At 43.5% G+C, this 19,441-nt stretch overlaps 1 long non-coding RNA gene across 1 annotated transcript in view; it reads left to right on the top strand.

Annotated features, from left to right (window-relative positions):
* The window catches only part of LOC111768373 (uncharacterized), a 98,673-nt gene extending 79,938 nt beyond the window's left edge, over window positions 1-18,735 (top strand). Inside the window, exon 6 of the long non-coding RNA XR_011426961.1 lies at window positions 18,604-18,735. This is a non-coding gene — a long non-coding RNA (uncharacterized lncRNA). The remainder of the gene's footprint in view (window positions 1-18,603) is intronic.
* Window positions 18,736-19,441: the final 706 nt, after the last annotated feature.

The raw sequence follows: 19,441 nt of genomic DNA, 5'->3' as shown, positions 1-19,441 counted from the left end.
CTGTCTCCTCTCACCACTGATGTCCACTACTTGGGGTAGATTGTCTTTGAACTTGAGTGTCTCCTAAACTCGAGTTTCCTAAACGTCAATCATTTGTGCTTCATCCTCGTGAGGTTTGCCTTGTTTGTGTAAAATCTGTACTAGGACTTAATATTTTTCTTTAAATTGATCTGCATTCTAACTTGAGTACCTACTTTAGCCTGATCCTAAACAAGCAACATTATGGAATTTATATCCTAATTTTTCCAAACATGGATAAATGCATAATTATTTTACACTGTTTTCTCCGTGCTACCTAAAAATCCTTATGCTCATCTCTCCTGTACGCACTCTTTCAGAAACGTTGCTGTACTCCAGCCCAGCTTTCCCATCACTATTCCTCAAACCCACCTTCCTCTCTCTGGTGGCCCGTGTTGCCAGCTCCCAGCACGACTGCCGTTCCCCACTCCCGACTCCTCTCCCACACCACTACCACCCTGTGGATGACAGAGCTGGAGTTTCCAGGTGTTGAGGTTTCAAGTTCATTATTGGGAACTGAAGTCCTGGCATTTGAGTGTTTGAATAGCTGGGTTCTTTCCCTGCTGGATGTGTGACCCTCTAGCAATTTGCCCTCTGTGTGACTCTGTGACTCTCCTAAAAGGCGCGGCCAACGTGCACAGCCCGACCAGCTCACTGACAACCACTGACTGTCCCCAGAGACCTGCCAGTTGACCAGAACCTCGGTGATCACTGTCATTTTCTTCTAAATTCAGCAGAAGCCTTAGGTCCTCCTCCACTGGCTGTGGTGGAAACACGAGTTGTGGCCAAGCCGACTTCTCAGACACCACTCTCAGCCTACCAAATGAAAAAGGAGGAGGTGAAAAAACACCCTGTAACCTCAGGTGCCCTGCCTCCAGCTTTGGGTCCACTGGAAAATCCATCGAGGTCTGCCAGGCCAGCTTGGACTGGTCTGTGTGTGTGTTCAGTTGGGTGTTCTGGATCTCCACAGCTGAGATGCCTCCACAAACAGGAGGTGTCATGATTTGGCATGTGTTACTTTGCTTTGGGTGTCTTCTCCTTGTTTTGTTTTTACCTCCTTTTTCTGAATATAACACATGGTTTCATCACTCCAGGGACATTCTCCTTCCTTCTTCCTGAGTTTCCATTTCCTCTTCTTTCTGTCTTTCCACACCTCATGACCATCAGCCCCACGCACTTTTTTTGCTCCTCTTAAGAGACAACTTGCTGGGGGAACTTAGTAAGCGCCTGCCTTGCTTCTCATGGCCACATCATCTGAAAGCCTTTAATTTCCTCGGACTCGCCTTGCTGTCGCTTCTCACTTCTGAGCCTTCTAAACCTGGATCATCATTTCCCATCACTGTGGGTAGCTCACTGCTAATCACCCTTATGGGATCCAAGTCCCATCTTAAGTGTCACTTCTTCCTGAAGCCTTCCTCTGCCCCTGCTGCCACAGATTAAGTTAAATGCCTCTCCTTTCTGCTTCCACAGCATCTCGCACCTCCTCTCTCAAACTCACAGTGTCATGTTGGGAGGGTGTTTGTGCCAAGGGTGGCTTCTCGGTGGTAGGGAGCCTCATCCTCCTTACAACTCCAACAGAATTACCCAAATAATCATCCAGCTGGAATAATAAGAGTGTTCTTGTTCCCCAGACACATTTCCTCTCCTTCAGAGAAATCCCAGAGCCCCTGCTCTAGTAATCCCGCTAGACTGTCGGCTGTGTGATGGAGAAGCCGTGTCCTTGCTCATGACTAGATCCCTGGTGCTTAGCACAGGGCTGGAATGTGGTAAATACTCCATAAATATTTATTGAATCAGTAACTGGATGAATTAATTTCCTTAGAATAATTGACACTGACTGAAATTTTAAGACTCTACTGAATAATAAAGAGATAACAAGAGGGAAAGAGTGAATATACCAGAAGCCTGAATGGCTGACAAAGTTTGAGTAAAAACAGGTCTTAACATAACCAGTTCACTCCCAAGTCAGGCTCTGGGCCAGTCCACATGCCCTTGTTCACGAAAATATCCTCGAGAGAGAGACAGAGAAGTGGATTTCATGCCACTGCCCACCTAGGGTCTAGCTCTCAGTTCTGTTTACCATCATCAGATGGTTGAAATGGAACCGAGGTGATAGTTTTAGACTTCTTCTTTCTTGTATTTGTCCCAGGTAGCTTCAGAGAAGGACTTCTTACTTTCAGAGAAATCAGGTCCAGGGCGGAAATAACGTAATGGAAATGTATACTGTAATTAAAAAAGGAAGTTTGAAGACGGCATCATAAAATCAGGATTTCTTCTTTTTTTTTCTTTCCAATATGAAATTTCAGAAAACCTAAAGAAAAACAAATGCAAATATTACATATCATAATTTATGGAATCATTTAAGTGATATTCAGAGGAAAATTCTCTCCTTAAATATGTGTATCAATAAAAAAGAGAGAATTAAACTAAATGAATTAAGTGTCTAATTCAGTAAGTTAGAAAAAAATAACAAATAAATCTGAGAAAAGTGGAAGGAAGGGATTAATAATACAAGAGGAGAAATATTGAGTTACAAGACAGAAAATAGTAAAATGAATTAAATATATCCAAGTTCTGATTCTTTGACAAAACCAATAAGAGAGATGATACATTATCTTAATCCAGGGGGAGAAAAGGGAGAATGCAAAAATATACAAAATAAAAGAAATGTTAAAAGGAAACTAAAGATATAGAGGAAATTAAACGAATCATGAGATTGCTTTGTTCAACTCTATGTAAATATATCTGAATACTTAGATGAAATAGATAATGTTCTAGGAAAATATATTTCACCAAAATTGAGTTGGGAAAAGATAAAAAATCATAATAAACCAAGTGCTATAAAAGAAATGGAGAAAGTCATCAAAGAGCTGCCCTCCAAAAGCACCAGCCAGATGGTTTCAAGAGAAATTCTCCCAAATCCTTCAAGAATAAATCATTTCAATGTTATTTAAACTGTTTCAGGCATAGAAAAAGGAGAAAATCTTCCAATTTTTTTTCATAAAGCAAGCGTAATATTAATACCAATCCCCATAAGATTGCACAAAAAAGAAAATCACCTTTCAATCTCACTTATCCTAATGCAAAAACTCCTAAATAAATCCAAGAGCACATTGATAGGAAAATATACCACAACCGATAGGGTCTAGTCCAAGAACATGCGGATGATTTCATAATCAGGATGGCTCAACAGCATGATTTAACACTAGGGCTTCTTTTTTATGGCTGTTGTTTTAAAAAAAAATCAAAGAAGTTACATGGAAAATCAGAACTTCTTTAAATCTTTTAGCATGTATCTTATTGCTTAATATTTTTATTTGAGAAATGTATTGGGTGGACATCATAGTAGTTCAATGCTTAGGGCTTCTGAAGGTCTTAACCAGGTCTTGACTGCAGCAAGAAGTTGGGTAGCACTGCCAACTGGCTCTGTTGTGTGGGGCTCGTGGGGTCTCTTGGTTGACACATTTTAGAGCACAAGTGAGGCTGGGGGCTGGGTATGTCGGAGAGAGAGAGCTGGCGAGGGCCCTGGTGCCCCTATGGACCCCCACTCCACCCCTCCTCCCACCTCACACCTTCCCCCACCCCCTACCCCTCCTCCCACACATCCTTCCACCCCAGCAGGGGATAGCCAGAGCATTCATCTACCTAGCTGAAGTCTGAAGCACTCTTAAGGGCTTGGATTGCCATAGAGCTCAAAGAAAAGTGTGCCCTGTCTCTTGAGAGGATCCTACAGGGACTGGCACGTACACAGTAGCAAAGGTGGCAGCTAATTTCTAGGACATTTAAAATGGTAATATTTTTAGATGCAGTCAAAGAGTGAAGTTGACCTTCAGGTGGAGGAGGGGGGGGTTAACATTATTGGGGATGAGCAGAATAGGGAAGCATGCCGGCCAGCAGGGTTCCGTGAGTGCCTAGAGCAGAATCCATGAGAGGGTTGCACCCATTTGGAATATTTTCACCCTGACATACCTATGTGTGTATGCGATAGAGATCAGTGCATATTGACAGAGAAACAGAGACAGAGAAAGGAGAGGGAGAGAAAGACTCGTTTTATTTTAAAGAAAGATCAATGATTAAGGATCAATACTTTCTACAATGAACCTGCTGGTTACTGGTTTCTGGTTTGCAGCAATAGCTGCTGCTCACTGAGGCTGCTTCCCTGGAGGAATGCAGGAAGCTGCCCGCACCGTGCCAGCTTGACCGGGCCTTCTGAACGCCCTTGTGCCGGGCTGCACTGCTAGCTCATCACTCACAGAAGGGCTGGCCAGACAGAACACAGGCAGACTTACAAAAATATTTTGGGGGGTACATACTGCATCATGTTACCTTGGGCAACTGGGCTTGTCCTTAAGTCCATCCTCAGTGAGCCCACCCAGACGCTAGTGCTTTGAGGACACCGTCTTTGCTCTAGTTTCTACCTACAAGCACTGGATGCCTTAACAGAAAATGTAGAAAGTAAGGCCCTGGAGAACCTGCTCTTCTGGAAAGTCTCTACTGTTATGCCAGCCCTGTGGGATCCAGCCCTGAGACACAGCACTGAAAGCTCACAGAAGCAGAGAGCTCAGCCCCAGCTCTCCCTGCAGCCCAGAATCCTCACTGCCCATTTCTAAGGCTTGGTAGCCAGCTTCTCTTTCATCTCTTCCACAGACAGGAAGCTTACCCCTGCAAAATCAGCTCCTCTCATCTTTTTAATTTTTAAATAAGAGAGCCTCTCTCAATGAAACTTTGCCTACTTTATCACTTTAAAAACCCATCAACTTCATAATTGAAAAATGACATCTCACCATTGTTTTGTTTTTTATTTCTTTGATACGGTGGAAATAAATGTCTTTTTTCATATCCTTATAATGGTCATTTGTATTTCTTCTTTCATGATTTAGCTTTACATTTCTTTTGCTCATTTTTTTCTATTGGTGTGATAATGTTTTTAAAGTTAACTTAGAAGAACTTTTTATGACTTAAAATGATAACCTTTATATTTTTCATATTTATTTTTATATTTCTTTCCTAATTTACAATTTGCATTTTTGTTGTTGGTTTGATGAATAGATATTTTTAATTTTATGGAGTTGTATCTTTCTATGTGAAATTTTTATTGTTTTTATTCATAGAAACTCCATTCTGAACAAAACTTAAATATTGCTTACACTTTACTCTGTATTTTTACATTCTTTAAAAAACTATTTGGTATGTATTCAACATATCTGAATTTTTATTTATTGGATTAGACCTACCTCCCCCCCCCCCATAAAATGGCGTTTTCCCCAACACTGTTTTTTCTAGTCCATCTCTCCCTCTTAGTTTATGATCCTCATAATATGCCAAGTTCTTAAGCACACCAGGCCCAGTTTTCTTGGAACAGCTTTAATCATTATAAATTTCTTTCTATTATTGAATTGAAATCTGTCACCCTCTTTCACTTCTTGAGTCTTCTGTCCCTGTAACCCCAAAATATGAGGGGCTACGTGTTGTTCTGTCCAAAATGTGCTGAGTAACTCTGTGGGAAGATGGCGCAGTGCTGGAGCGCCTTGCCAGGGCTTGCACTTGGCTCTCATTGTCTTCTTAGTGAAAGGAAGTTGTCATCTATGAGAATGTACCTGGGTTAGACAGCTACCTTGTGCCTCTGAGGCCAGCTTTCTCTCTAGGCTAGGTCTAAGGAGAGTAGGCCCAGTTGTCAAAGGAAAAGCATTTTTCAAAACATGTTGCTTTTTAAAGGTTTGAAAACAAATCAGCCTGACTTACAGGTACTCAGACAGGTGGGCGGGGAAGGAGAAGAACCAGAGAAGAACCAACTTCTGAGCGTTGAAGGGGGTCAGGATATGCCACCCCAAAATATGGCACTTTGGCGTAACAATTATTTTGAGCTCAAGGAATTAGATTTCCTGAAACCCCACATCTGCATAAAAGCAGAGCCTCCCCATAACTCGATTGTCATAAGTCCCCTCCCTGCGAACCGCTCTAAGCTTCTCAAAAACGAGAGGTCGGCCCCACACTCAAACAGGTGTTGTCACAAAACTGTCATAGTCCCATCTCTTCTCCTAAGGATCCATTTATTTCCAGAAAGTCGTTTGTTTTTCCATAAGTGCCCTTTCTGCCCCCTTCTAGGAAGTTATTTGTTCTCCCGGAAGCGCCCCTCTGCCCCTTCTCATCTCCTATTAAGGTGTTAGATAAGCTCCAAATTTCTAACCTGGGTCACATCTTTCTGTGAACTCCCATATACATATGTAAATAAAAATCCATCTTTTCTATTACTAATCTGTCTTTTCTCAGTTTGATTTGCAGATCCCCAAGTACAGAACATAAGAGGGTGGAGAAAAAGCTTTTTTCTTCCAGATAGTCTGTAATGTGGCAGGTACTGGAATGAGAACTGCCTGAGCTCTCTTGAGGCCAGCTTGCCCATGGCCGCCCTGGGGAAGAGACCAGGGGTGTGAATGTGCATTAAAGGAGCAATTACCTTGGCGCTTGAGTTTGGGACCTGCTGTGCTTGCACAGGGACTATCCCTGTGCACCAGCATCCAAGGAATGGTGTGGGTCTCAGCTCCAATAGCCACAGTCTGTGGCAGTGAGAAACAGTGGTTGTCATGGGACACCCTGATTCCCGGTCCCTCATGCAGGATCAGAGAAGGCTGATTCCTTTGCTACTGAGTAACCCTCTGGGCTTCTGGGACAACCCAGTTTGGGTGGATGGGAAGCCTCACGAGGGATATACTGGACCAACTGTTCATCAGGTTTATGTGTACTCAATTAATTAGAAAAAGGAGAGATTTGACACGCATTTGTGAAGCAGTTCAAATCAGTTAAACTTGTCAAAAGAGGTCAAATCAGATCAAACCAGTTAAACCAGATAGTTACTGGCTATCCCTCCCAAATCTTGTCTTCAGACTAAATATTCCTATTTCTGTAAAATCATCCTTACAATGACTTATCTTCCTAGCACCCTCATCACTCTTTTCTTGTTCGTCGCCAGTTCGCCAATATTGCCGTTAAACTGTGGCATCTAGAATTTACCAGGTAATCCAATGAAGTTATCAGGTTGGCAATCACTCTTGTTCTGAACACAGGCCAGGATATTTTCAGTTTGTCTCTTCAGATCCACTCTCTAACGTCCCCCTGGTGGGAGCCTGGCAGGCAGCTGTGTGTCGAGGCAGCATTAATGGCCCCCTTGCTCTCCAGTTGATGGAAGGCACCAGTGAAAGATCCAGAGGACAGGAGGAGGGTGAGGTCCTGGGATTTATTCCCTTGGTTCCCTCCTGCTCTGCCCTCTACTCAAGGCCACGGCTCCTTTCAGGCCTGTCTTTCCAACAACTCTTCCTTTCTAGTTTCCTTTGCTCGGCCCTGGAGACCTAGGGATAGCAACAGGTCCCACTCTTATATCATCCTTTGTCTGTTCCCTTTAGTCTTTTTCATACTTTGTAAATAGTTCCTTTATTAAACGCTCCTTAATTACTCAATTTGGCATTGCCTTCTGTGCCATCCATGTCCTAGGAATATGCATTTTATGAAACATCCCAGGTGTTTCTTACGCATGTTACATTTGAGAATCATTGAGAGGTTTGAGGTGGCTGAAAGCAATTCCCGGCAGTGTTTTACATGACAGAAATAATTAGACATATGTTGTGAGACCTCCTCTTGCCTCCCAATGAGCGGCAGAGCCACATGCATTGTTGTCTGGCTGGATATCTACAAAACCATCCATGAACAGCTCTGAAATGGACCTCCTTGTATGGGCAGGTCCAGCCTGGAGGCCAGGGGCTGGGCAAAGAGGAGGCTGGGACTTTGATGAGCTAGGGCTGGTGGAGTTACAGGAAGGAAGAGTTGAGCAGTCACAACAGAAGTTGTTCCCTCACATCCCTCTCTGCTGGGGCCTGTGCTGGGACAGCAGTATCCCAGAGAGGAGCTGGGTGCCAGGGCCCCAGGGGCCACCAGTGAACATGGGGGGCTCATGGCTGGGTGGACAACCCAGGACACCCTGCCTTTTTAAAAGAAGAACTAGAAAAAGTTATCCTTGAACTTGGTGGAAAGTGATGCTTATTTATAGTTATTTTCCTATCACTTTGTTTTGTTTAATGCAAAATCCTTCTCACGGTAAGCTTAGAGCAGCCAGTAACAACTTTTGCCTGGACTGCTGCAGAGGCCTACGCACTGGGCCCTCGACTTTCGCTCCCTTTCCTTCAGTTCATTCTCCCAGGGGCAGCCTGAGTGATATTTTTTTTTTTTTAAAGATTTTATTTTTTTCCTTTTTCTCCCCAAAGCCCCCCCGGTACATAGTTGTGTATTCTTCGTTGTGGGTCCTTCTAGTTGTGGTATGTGGGACGCTGCCTCAGCGTGGTTTGATGAGCAGTGCCATGTCCGCGCCCAGGATTCGAACCAACGAAACACTGGGCCGCCTGCAGCGGAGCGCGCGACCTTAACCACTCAGCAACGGGGCCAGCCCCCTGAGTGATATTTTTAAAAATTCAAATTGGACCCTACCTCTCCCATGCCTCACGGTAAAGATCAGAACTGTGTTCCTAGTGCACTTAGGGGAAGGCACACACGGATAACACCGCCCAGGGTCCCCCTCCTTTATGCGCTTGTTTATCTGTTTGTTTATTTTCTTAAACTACTGATTGGATGACTTCGTTAGATGAGCCAACCACAACAGCAGAGCTTATGGCGAACACGGTCAGAGGGATGCACCTAAAAGAAAGACCACCAGGTTGCTTAGAACCCAACCCTACCTACTGGAAGGAGCCAGGACTGAATGGAGCCGGTGTATTGACATCTTAGGATGGCCCTGTTCCATGGAAACATGAAATGAGCCTGTTATATGATTTCAATTTTCTAGTAGCCACATTAAAAACAACCAGGTGAGGGGGCTGGCTCGGTGGCGCTGCGGTTAAATTCACACATTCCACTTCTCAGCGGCCCAGGGTTCACCGGTTTGGATCCCGGGTGCAGACATGGCACCGCCTGGCAAAAGCCATGCTGTGGTAGGCGTCCCATGTATAAAATAGAGGAAGATGGACATGGATGTTAGCTCAGGGCTGGTCTTCCTCAGCAAAAAGAGGAGGACTGGCAGTAGTTAGCTCATGGCTAATCTTCCTCAAAAACAAACAAACAAACAAAAACAACCAGGTGAAACAAATTTTAACAATTTAAAAAGTACGAAATATGTAATAATATCAAAGTTGTGTTCAATGGAAAGTATTTTTATCTTGCTTCAGATTTTCAGTTGTCACTTGAATTAAAATTAAATAATATTAAAAGTAGAGTTTTCCTGTCATACCAGCCACACTTTCTGTGCTCACTAGCCATGATCCTGTGTTATGCAGTCTGCAGGCTCTGCTGCGTCCCTGGTCCTCACCCAAACAGCACAGGGGGCCCCTGGTCTCTGCTGCTCTCCCATCTCCCTTAAGGACCTCTCCACAGCTCCTTCCTTCTCCCTTTGACCCTTCTGTCCCGTCAGTACTGTCCTCCTGGTGAAAGTCTACTCCGTCCAGCCTTCCCTCTCTCCACGCTCCCTTTGATGTCCTCCTCTTAGAAGGTAAGGAGATGGATTGTGGGCATTTGCAGGAAGGTGTGAATGAGGCTTCAGATGCAAATCTCCTATTCCAAATGATCCTCTAATTGCTGGAAGCAGGTGGGAGCCAATGGAAATGAAGTCTGCTGCAGAGCTTTTACTTAATCCTGGAGAGTAATATTCAAGGACTCAGCTTGGTGAGCACAAAACTTCCCCGCCCTCTCCCCAGCCCCTCCCTCACCCCTGCAAGCCAAGGCCTCAAACTCGGTCAATGCAGCTCCTGCTAACAAATAATAAAATAGTTGCCATGTGTACAGAACAGATGATTTCAGACCCTGTATCCTGATAGCTGGAATCCCCAAAATGACCTTGCAAGGGAGCCATTATCATCCCATTCACACGGGCTCAGAGAGTCAGCCAGGATGGGGACGTGGGTCTGACCTCCAGCTGTGGGCTGCCTGGACAGCAGTCCCACCTCCAGACCCTCAGCTGTCTGGGAGGCAAGGGCAGCTGTCTGAGCAGCAAAGCCCTGTGAGAGAGGCTGCTCCTGAGGGTGACTCACGGAGAGCTGTAGATCCACAGCAAAGCGCAAGAAGTGGAGACCTCTCCCCCTACCCACAGGGCTGTTACCCCAACCAGAACGGATTCAAGGTTACCTGGAGCTGGTGGAAATGAGCCCCCACACTTTTTGCTGCTGTTTCCTAGAATGGTTTGTTTTGTTGTTGATAATGTTTTTTTCGTTTCTTTTTTTTGAGATATAATGAAAAAAATATACCTCTGATGAATTTTGACAGTAGCAAACGCTCAATGTAACCATCACACCAATCAAGACGTGGAACATTTTCATTATCCCAGAAAGTGCCCTCACGCCCTCTTCCAGGAAGTGCCCCCTGCAAAGGCAACAACTATTCCAACCACGTCGATATAGATTAGTTTTGCCTTTTCTTGAACTTCATAAAAAGGGAACCATATGAGACGTATTCTTTGATGTCTGACTTTTGCTCAACATTGTCTGTGAGATTCTTCCATGTTGTGTGTATCGGTAGTTTATTTATCTTTCTTGCTGAGTGGTATTTCCTCAAAAGAAATACCTCAGTTTGTTTGACTGTTTTTTATTCTCCTGTTTATGGGCATTTGGGTAATTTCCAGTGTTTACCTATTATGACCAAAGCAACTATATCTTTTTGGGGACATACGCAGTCATTTCCACAGGGCACATACTAGGAGTGGAATTGCTGGCCCATAGGGTGGTATATGTTTAACTTTATTAGAAACCGTCAAACGGTTTTCCTCAGTGGCTGTACTGTACCCACAATTTTTCACAGGTGCTCTGGTTCCTGGCCAGGCAGCTGGCAGGTCCACCTGCAACCACACCATGGTGGCCTGGAGGGGCTGCTTGTGCACTGTCAATCTGGATGTGGGTCAACAGAACCCCAGCTTGAACCGGCTTAAATCAAAAAAGGGGAGTCACTGGCTAATGTAATCCCATGGATGGGGAGAGGGCTGCGTGTCTGGAGCCAGGGACAGTCCCTCCCCTTTCTGTCTCTCAGTTCTGCTTCTCTTGGCCTTTGTTTGACCATCTCCCAAACTGTCCTTCTCCACGTGGCTGAGGTATGGCTGCGGACAGCCTGGGTCCCCTCCTTACAGCTTTGCAAGCGTCTGATATCTTCCGATGCAAAGGTAAAACATGCTGAAAGTTAAAACTACCTTAAGAAGCCTTTATTGATGTTGTTGTTGTTGGATTAGCCCTGAGCTAACTGCTGCCAATCCTCCTCTTTTTGCTGAGGAAGGCTGGTCCTGAGCTAACATCCGTGCCCATCTTCCGGCACTTTATATGTGGGACACCTACCACAGCATGGCTTGCCAAGCAGTGCCGTGTCCACACCCGGGATCCGAACCGGCGAACCTCGGGCTGCCAAAGCAGAATGTGTGCACTTAACTGCTGCGCCACTGGGCCAGCCCCAAGATGCCATTTTTAAACTTTTCAGATTGGCAATAATCTGAAAGTTTGCAAGTGAGAGTGAAAAATTGGTACAACTCCTATGGAGGGAACTTAGCCCATATGTATCAAGACAAGCAAACCCACTTCTAGGCATACATACATTTTCAGACATGTAAGACAACATATGTACAAGGTTAGTCTTGGCTGCATTGTTTGAAATAGCTAAGATAGGAAATAACCTAAATGTCCATTGAAAGGGCACTGATTAAATAAAGTACAGTACGTATATTCAACAGAATCCTCTGCAGCTATACTGTTAAAAAAATATAGGTCAGGAAGTACTTCACATACTGAGGTGGAAAGATCTCCACCAAGATACAATGCTAAGAGAAAAAAATTCTAGGAGCAGAAAATGTGTACTTTATGCGACCATTTGTGTAACAAAAGGAGGGCGAGGTAATAAATTTGTATTTATTTGTGAATGTACCCAAAGAGTACCTGGTTATGGGAGGGGAACTGGGGAAAGGGAGGAAATAAGACTTTTACTCTATACCTTATAGCTTTTTTAGACTTTTTGATTTTTGAACAAAGTAAATGTATGACCTAGTTAGGATATTAAATACTTTGTGTTTCTTTAAGTTGAAAATTGTAGCCCTGTTTGTCTAGGCTTAGTAATGTGCCTGTCTCTGAACCAATCACTATGTCTAGGTTGACGTACTATTTTGGGCAGCCTTCACTAGAAAGAGGGTGGAAGAACATTTCCCAGGAGCAGAGGGATGCTGTTCTAAGCGGATGGAACCACAAATGTCCATTCTAGCCAGAGAGCAGCGTCAAGTGAATCCCAGACACCACGGCTCAGGTGGCTTCCAGAGACTTTCTGGGCACTGAGGAGACAGGTCTTTGGAGCCCCAGATGAGGTTCTGCCCCAGTGTGCTCAATGAGCCTGCTGACTCCCTTCTGCTCCCCCACCCAGCCCCTGGAATTAAAGGGTCACTGGCAGGAGCTCCTTTTCTGCTTGGATGAGGGAGCTCTAAAGGGAAATTTGCAGGTGCAGGGTGTCTCCTCCTGCTGCTGACATCCTTATGCCCAAGTCCTTCTATGTTATTGGTATAACTAATCCCATCCCCCCTCCGCCAACCACACACACCTAGCAATTTCTCTGTAATCCTTCCAGTCCAACTTGGTTGGTCCTTAGCTTTATCCTCTACTTTCCCATGGAGGACAACCTTGCCCACTTCTCCAGACCAAGTCTGTCACAAGCAGAACATGAGATGGGTGTTTTTCTGCACATGATTTTTTCCCGGTGAGCTCTCAGGGCAAAGGGAGGGACGGAAGTCGGATGGGGCAGGGGATGGACCTATAAAGGATGCAGTCAGAGCTGGAGTCTGCTTTAGCCTGATCCTGTGGGGAGCTCTGGAGGGTGAACAGCACTACAGAGTTGTTTCCACTTTGAGACAAGGGTGCCTGTGTTTTGTGCCCCTGTGTAAGTCAGTCATTGGCTGGTAGCCTGGGGGGTGGGGTCATGCCTAAGCTCCTGGCAAGATGACCACTGTTCAGCTGTCCAAGGAGAGTTTTCCAGAGAAGGGGCGGCAGTAACACTCAGCAGCTGGAGGATGGGTATACCTGCCTGGTAGGAGGTCTGAGTAGGGCACCCACAGTGTCCACTTCTGGTTTGGTTAGGTGTCTTTAGGAAAGCACTCCTTTTTGAGCACTTTATTAATTTTTTTCCTGCTTTTTTCTCTCCAAATCCCCCCAGTACATAGTTGTATATTTTCATTGTGGGTCCTTCCAGTTGTGGCATGACGAGCAGTGCCATTTCTGAACCTGGGATCCAAACTGGCGAAACCCTGGGCTGCCCCAGCGGAGCACATGAACTCAACCACTCGGCCCCAGGGCCGGCCCCATTTTGAGCACTTTAAGATGGTGTTTACTTAATTGCTATTTCTTCTATCCTCCCCTTACCTACTTCCTATCCACACTGATGTGGTATTTCAAAGTGGATTCCAACCACCATATCATTTTGTCTGTAAATACTTACATATGTATCTTGAATAAGTGAAGACGTTTTTCACAACTTTAATAACATTATAACACCTAATAAAATAATATGTCCTTAACATCATTTTATACCCAATCTGTGTTTAAATTTCCTGGATTGTCTCAAATATGTCTTTTTAGAGTTATTTTCTTTAAAGCAGGATTCAAACAAGGCCTACACATTGTATTTGGCTGACTGTTTAGCTCTAACACCCTTTCTCCCATTTTCTTACGCCATTCATGTGTTGAAGAAATCAGGGTATTTGGCCTGCAGAAGTTCCATGTTCTGGTCTTAGCTGGTTGCGTCTTCATTGTGATGTTTAGCATGTTCCTCTGTCCTCTGTACTTCCTGTAAACTGGTAGATATGAGGGCATTAGGCATGCTTACTGCTACTGAGTTGTCATTGTTTCCAATGGACAGTTACCAATGGACAGAGGTAGGAAGCAGACATTTTTTAGAAAGAGAAATAAATCATGAGTTCCTACTGTTATTTCCCACTTGAATTTAGGATTATATGGTTTTCTACTAAATTTTTATATTTGTATCTTTTTTCTTGTGCTGAGAATCTTTAGTCCTAACAAGCATTACATAATTTCTTATTCTCTCTCTGTCCCTATCTATCTATCCATCCATCTATTGATCAGTTGATCCCTATAGATATATTTCTTTATGAACAGCTTATCAACATTATTTCAACCCTGGCTGGAGCCCCATGGATGCAGGCACTCTAGGTGCCACACCTCCCAGTCCGGCCCAGTGGCTGGCCACAGTGGACACTCAGCCAACACAAAGCATCCAGGACAAGCCCTAATCTATGGGCTGAGAGGTCTGAGCACTGGATTTGGGATCCTGATACTATCCCTGACTACATACATGGCTCTGGGACAGTCACCTAATGTTCCTGAGCTTCTGTCTGCACATCTGTAGAATGGATATGAGAGTCCTTGCCCTTCCCCTCAAACCAATATGGCAGGATCAGATGAGATGATGGATGCAAGAGCCTACTGTACAGATAGAAAGCACCAAGTGAATGAAAGCAGTAGCCCCTAGGAGCCCATGAAAAAGGTCCAAGGGGTACTGAGCATAGGTTGTTTTAGGGAATAATTTTCTAGATTCTTTTTTTGTGTGTGTGAGGAAGATTGGCCCTGAGCTAACATCTATTGCCAATCTTGCTCTTTTTGCTTGAGGAAGATTGTCGCTGAGCTAACGTCTGTGCCAATCTTGCTCTATTTTATGTGGGATGCCACCACAGCAAGGATTGATGAGTGGTGCTATGTCTGTTCCTGGGATCCGAACCTGTCAACTCCAGGCTGCTGAAGTGGAGCATGTGAACTTAACCACCATGCCACCAGGCTGCCCCTCGATTCTTAATTTATACACACACAATTTTCCTGTTTGATTTACATGAGAACATCTCTGATTTTGCAAAATTTGTTCTTATTATTAAAAAAAAAGCAAAAAGGCATATGCCTCACTTACCCCCAATCTGACTATGGTACATTGCCATAAGATGTGAAACCTGAGGGAGAATGGAGAAAAATAAGAGGAAGAGTCTTTTACTGCTTCATCAAGATCCAATTGCCCCTTGGACTCTCATATTTCCCCATCTTATACATTTTGTGTTAAGGGGAGGATGGTCTGAGAAACAGTATTTTGACAAGTTACACTGTTCTGAAAACAGACATATGGTAGCATGAGTGGTGGGAGCCAAGACAGTTTTCCTTCTCGAAGGAGGGTCCAATGGCAGCAAAGCAAAGAGAGCATCAGTCAGAAGCATTAACTGCTAAGGAAAAAAGAGCTCAGCTTTTAAAAATGTATTGAAATGTAATAACACTTTCCGACTACACTCAGTGCTAGTCCCAGGTCAGGTCTTCGCCGAAAGGAAGAGCACCATAGCACAGCACAAGCACGTAGCTTAGTGATGCTGACTCACTTGAGCGTAGCTGAAAGGCTTGCCAAGACAGTCACTACTCTCAAGACACAGTAGATAAAACCCACAGATAAAAGTTTTAGGTGATTTATTTTGGATGCAGTGTACACTATTCAGTAAGGTAATTTAAAATCCTTTATATAATTGACCATTCTTTTTCATCATTCACCAAAATAAACTCAAAATGGATCAAAGACCTAAAGGTGAGACCTGAAACCATAAGGCTTCTAGAAGAAAACGTAGGCAGCACACTCTTTGACATCAGTATTAAAAGGATCTTTTCGGACACCATGTCTTCTCAGAGAAGGGAAACAATAGAAAGAATAAACAAATTGGACTTCATCAGACTAAAGAGCTTCTTCAAGGCAAATGAAAACAGGATTGAAACAAAGAAACAACCCACTAACTGGGAAAAAATATTTGCAAGTCATACATCCAACAAAGGCTTAATATCCATAATATATAAAGAACTAACAACAAAAAATCAAACAACCCGATCAAAAAATGGGCTGGAGACATGAACAGACATTTCTCCAAAGAAGCTATATGGATGGCCAATAGGCACATGAAAAGATGCTCATCATCGCTGATCATCAGGGAAACGCAAATTAAAACTACACTAAGATATCACCTTACACCCATTAGAATGACAAAAATATCTAAAACTAATAGTAACAAAGGTTGGAGAGGTTGTGGAGAAAAAGGAACCCTCATACACTGCTGGTGGGAATGCAAACTGGTACAGCCACTACGGAAAACAGAATGGAGATTCCTCAAAAAATAAAAAATAGAACTACCATATGATCCAGCCATTCCACTACTGGGTATCTATCCAAAGAGCTTGAAGTCAGCAATCCCAAAAGTCCTATGTACCCCAATGTTTATTGCAGCATTATTTACAATAGCCAAGACATGGAAGCAACCTAAGTGCCCATCAACAGATGAATGGATAAAGATGTGGTACATGTATACAATGGAATACTACTCAGCTGCAAAACAGAACAAAATCATTCCATTTGCAATAACATGGATGGACCTTGAGGGAATTATGTTAAGTGAAATAAGCCAGCTAGAGAAGGATAGTCTGTGTATGACTCCACTTGTATGAGGAATTTAAAAATGTGGACAAAGAGAGCAGATTAGTGGCTACCAGGGGAAAGGTGGGGTGGGGGGTGGGCACAAAGGGTGAAGTGGTGCACGTACAACACGAATGACAAACATTAATGTACAACTGAAATTTCACAAGATTGTAACCTATCATTAACTCAATTAAAAAAAAAAACCATATCATGAAATAATCCAGTGATAGCTAATGCTCATTTTACTTTACCAGATAAAATATTTAATCTTTTCTACCTCCTATTAACAAGAACAATATTATTCTATGGAATTAATTTGCATGATTAATTTTCAGCAGAATATACCTTTCTCTTTCATTAAATGCATATGAAAAGTTGGATCATATTTAATCTCACTAGAAGATGCATTTCCAATTATATTTAACTTTTTATGTTTAAAAAATTATCAAAATTGGTAATTTTTTTGCAGTTTTGATCAGTTGTGTGATAATTCCATCCAAAAGCAATTTTTTAAACATGGAGAGCTTAAGGTCACAAGAATAAAATATATTTTTTAATGTATTATAATATATATTTAATATATTTTTTACATATGATAGGATGATCAATAAAAGATTTTCAAATTTTAAAACTATGTTAAATTATGTTAAAGGTTTGTGAAGGAAGTAGAAAAGAAATATGAATTCAAGAAGAAAAAAGAAAGATGTAAAATTTCTCAATAGTGGGGGCTGGCCCCGTGGCTGAGTGGTTAAGTTCTTGCGCTCCGCTGCAGGCGGACCAGTGTTTCGTCAGTTCGAATCCTGGGCGTGGACATGGCACTGCTCATCAAACCACGCTGAGGCAGCGTCCCACATACCACAACTAGAAGGACCCACAACGAAGAATGTACAACTGTGTGCCGAGGGGCTTTGGGGAGAAAAAAAAAGGGAAAAAAAAAATTAAAAACAAAAATTTCTCAATAGTGAAGAAGAGCTTATTTATATATTTTAAATTTGGTGATAGAGATCATGAAATTATTATGAGCTCTAGATTACCTTTAATATTTTGAAAGACTGGTAGTTTTATGTTTAAATGTCAATATTTTCAGCAAAAGAAAATTATATCCCTTGCGATCACTAAACTTATGATAAAAACTTTTACACATGAATTAAAAAATATGTGATGGGGTGCATTGTTTTTCCAAATTCTTTTCGAGATGTGCACGTAAGCAAAACTTTGAATACCAGTGAACTACGGAAGGCCACAGCTGCAAAGATAGGAGATGCTGCTGCTCCTTCCTGGTCTCTCTCCACCTCCCCAATCCATGGCCAACTTGTCCAGGGGACGCTGTCTGCCTGAGCAGTGTTCAGCCAGCCTGCCCACAGAATTACTCTTTTCTCTCCAGCCAACTGCCTGCTGAAAAGAATAATAATAATAAAAACCAAACACATCAGTTAGCTATTGCCACAATTATTTTGTATGATAAAACAATCAGAAAACCGTCAGTGGCACACAATAGTAAATGTTTCTCTCAGGTTGTGAATCTGTGGGTTGGCTGGGCAGTTCTGCTAATCTTGTGCAAGCTCTGTTGATAGCAGTTGGGCTTACCTATGCATCCACAGGCAGTGGCATGGCTTGTCTGTCTTCCACGTGGTGTCTCATCCTCCAGCAGGTTACTTTGGGCTTATTTTCATGGTAGCTGGGCAGAGTTCTAAGAGGGAGAGAAAAACCTGCAAAGCCACTTGAAGGCCTCACTCAGTACTGGCACTCCATCACTTCCACCACAGCTTATTGGCCAAAGCAGATCACGAGCTGGCCCAGATTCAAGGGGTGGAGAAGTAGTCTCCACCTCTTGGTGGGAGGAGCAGCAAAGTCACACTGCAAAGGGATGAAGATGAGAGAAGAGATAGAGAATTTGGGCCATGTTTACAATGAATCTATCACAAATTGTAATAGCTATTATGATTAGGTCCTTGTAATGAGGCAGATGCTGTGTTAGATGCTTCAAATGGGTGAATGCATTTGTTCCTCAAAAGGGTGGAAACTCTATCTATATGTATACTGTTATTTTTTTCCTGCCCCTCACAGGTATCCTGAAAACCTTTTCTCTCATAGGTACCCTGAAAACCACTTTTTTTTCCCCTAATGAGGCAGAAACAAAAACTTAAGGAAGTTGTAAGCCACAGTGGCCAACAGAAAAGTTAGAATGTGTCCTGCAGAACAAGCTTCTCTGCTCTCCCAAACCAGGTAAGGCTGGGGCTGGTGGGCAGGGGAAGAAAAGGCGGACTGGGGAGGAAGCGCACAGAGGGACTGTGAATGCTCAGAGTGATGGGGAGGGAAATTTCTCCTGGATTTAGGATGAAGAATGGGGTGGAAGGGAGCTGTGTTCACTTCTCCTTAAGTGTGGACGCCCACTGGTCTACAGCTGGAAGACAATCCACTAGGACCCTCTAAAGCTCCTCTGAACAGAGGGTGGGGAATTTGAACTATTTGCATGGAATGGGCCAGAAAGTTAAACCTTACACCTTGACTGAGATAGGAGGGAGCAATTTTCTATGAGCCAGGGTAGAGTGGACAAACTGTGCTTGATGAACTCTTGTTATTTGAGCACTTACGATGGGCTGAGCACTGTGCTAGATGCTTTACCTGTGTTGCCTCATTTAAGCTCACAACAACCCAGGACAAGAGTAATTAGGCTGTAGGACGGCTATTGCTCTCAGCACTGCAGGCTTTCTCCTTCACGTTTGGAGAGAGGGAGAGGGAGGGGAAGGAGGGAGAGAGAGGGCACCTCTCCCTTGCCAACAAACAAAAATCTTTCCCTTAATTCTGATTGGTTTAGCCTAGGCCATGTGCCCATGCCTTATCCAATAACTGTGTACCAAGAGAATGCTGAGTGCCGGCTGGCTTAGGCCTGGGCTGCTGAATCAATCACTGGCAGGGGAAATGGGATTAT

This window comes from Equus caballus, chromosome 16, assembly GCF_041296265.1.
Source record: "Equus caballus isolate H_3958 breed thoroughbred chromosome 16, TB-T2T, whole genome shotgun sequence".
In the NCBI taxonomy this organism is placed as follows: Eukaryota; Metazoa; Chordata; class Mammalia; order Perissodactyla; family Equidae; genus Equus; species Equus caballus.
Note: the sequence above shows the minus strand (reverse complement) of the source record. Positions and strands in the feature narration are given on the sequence as shown.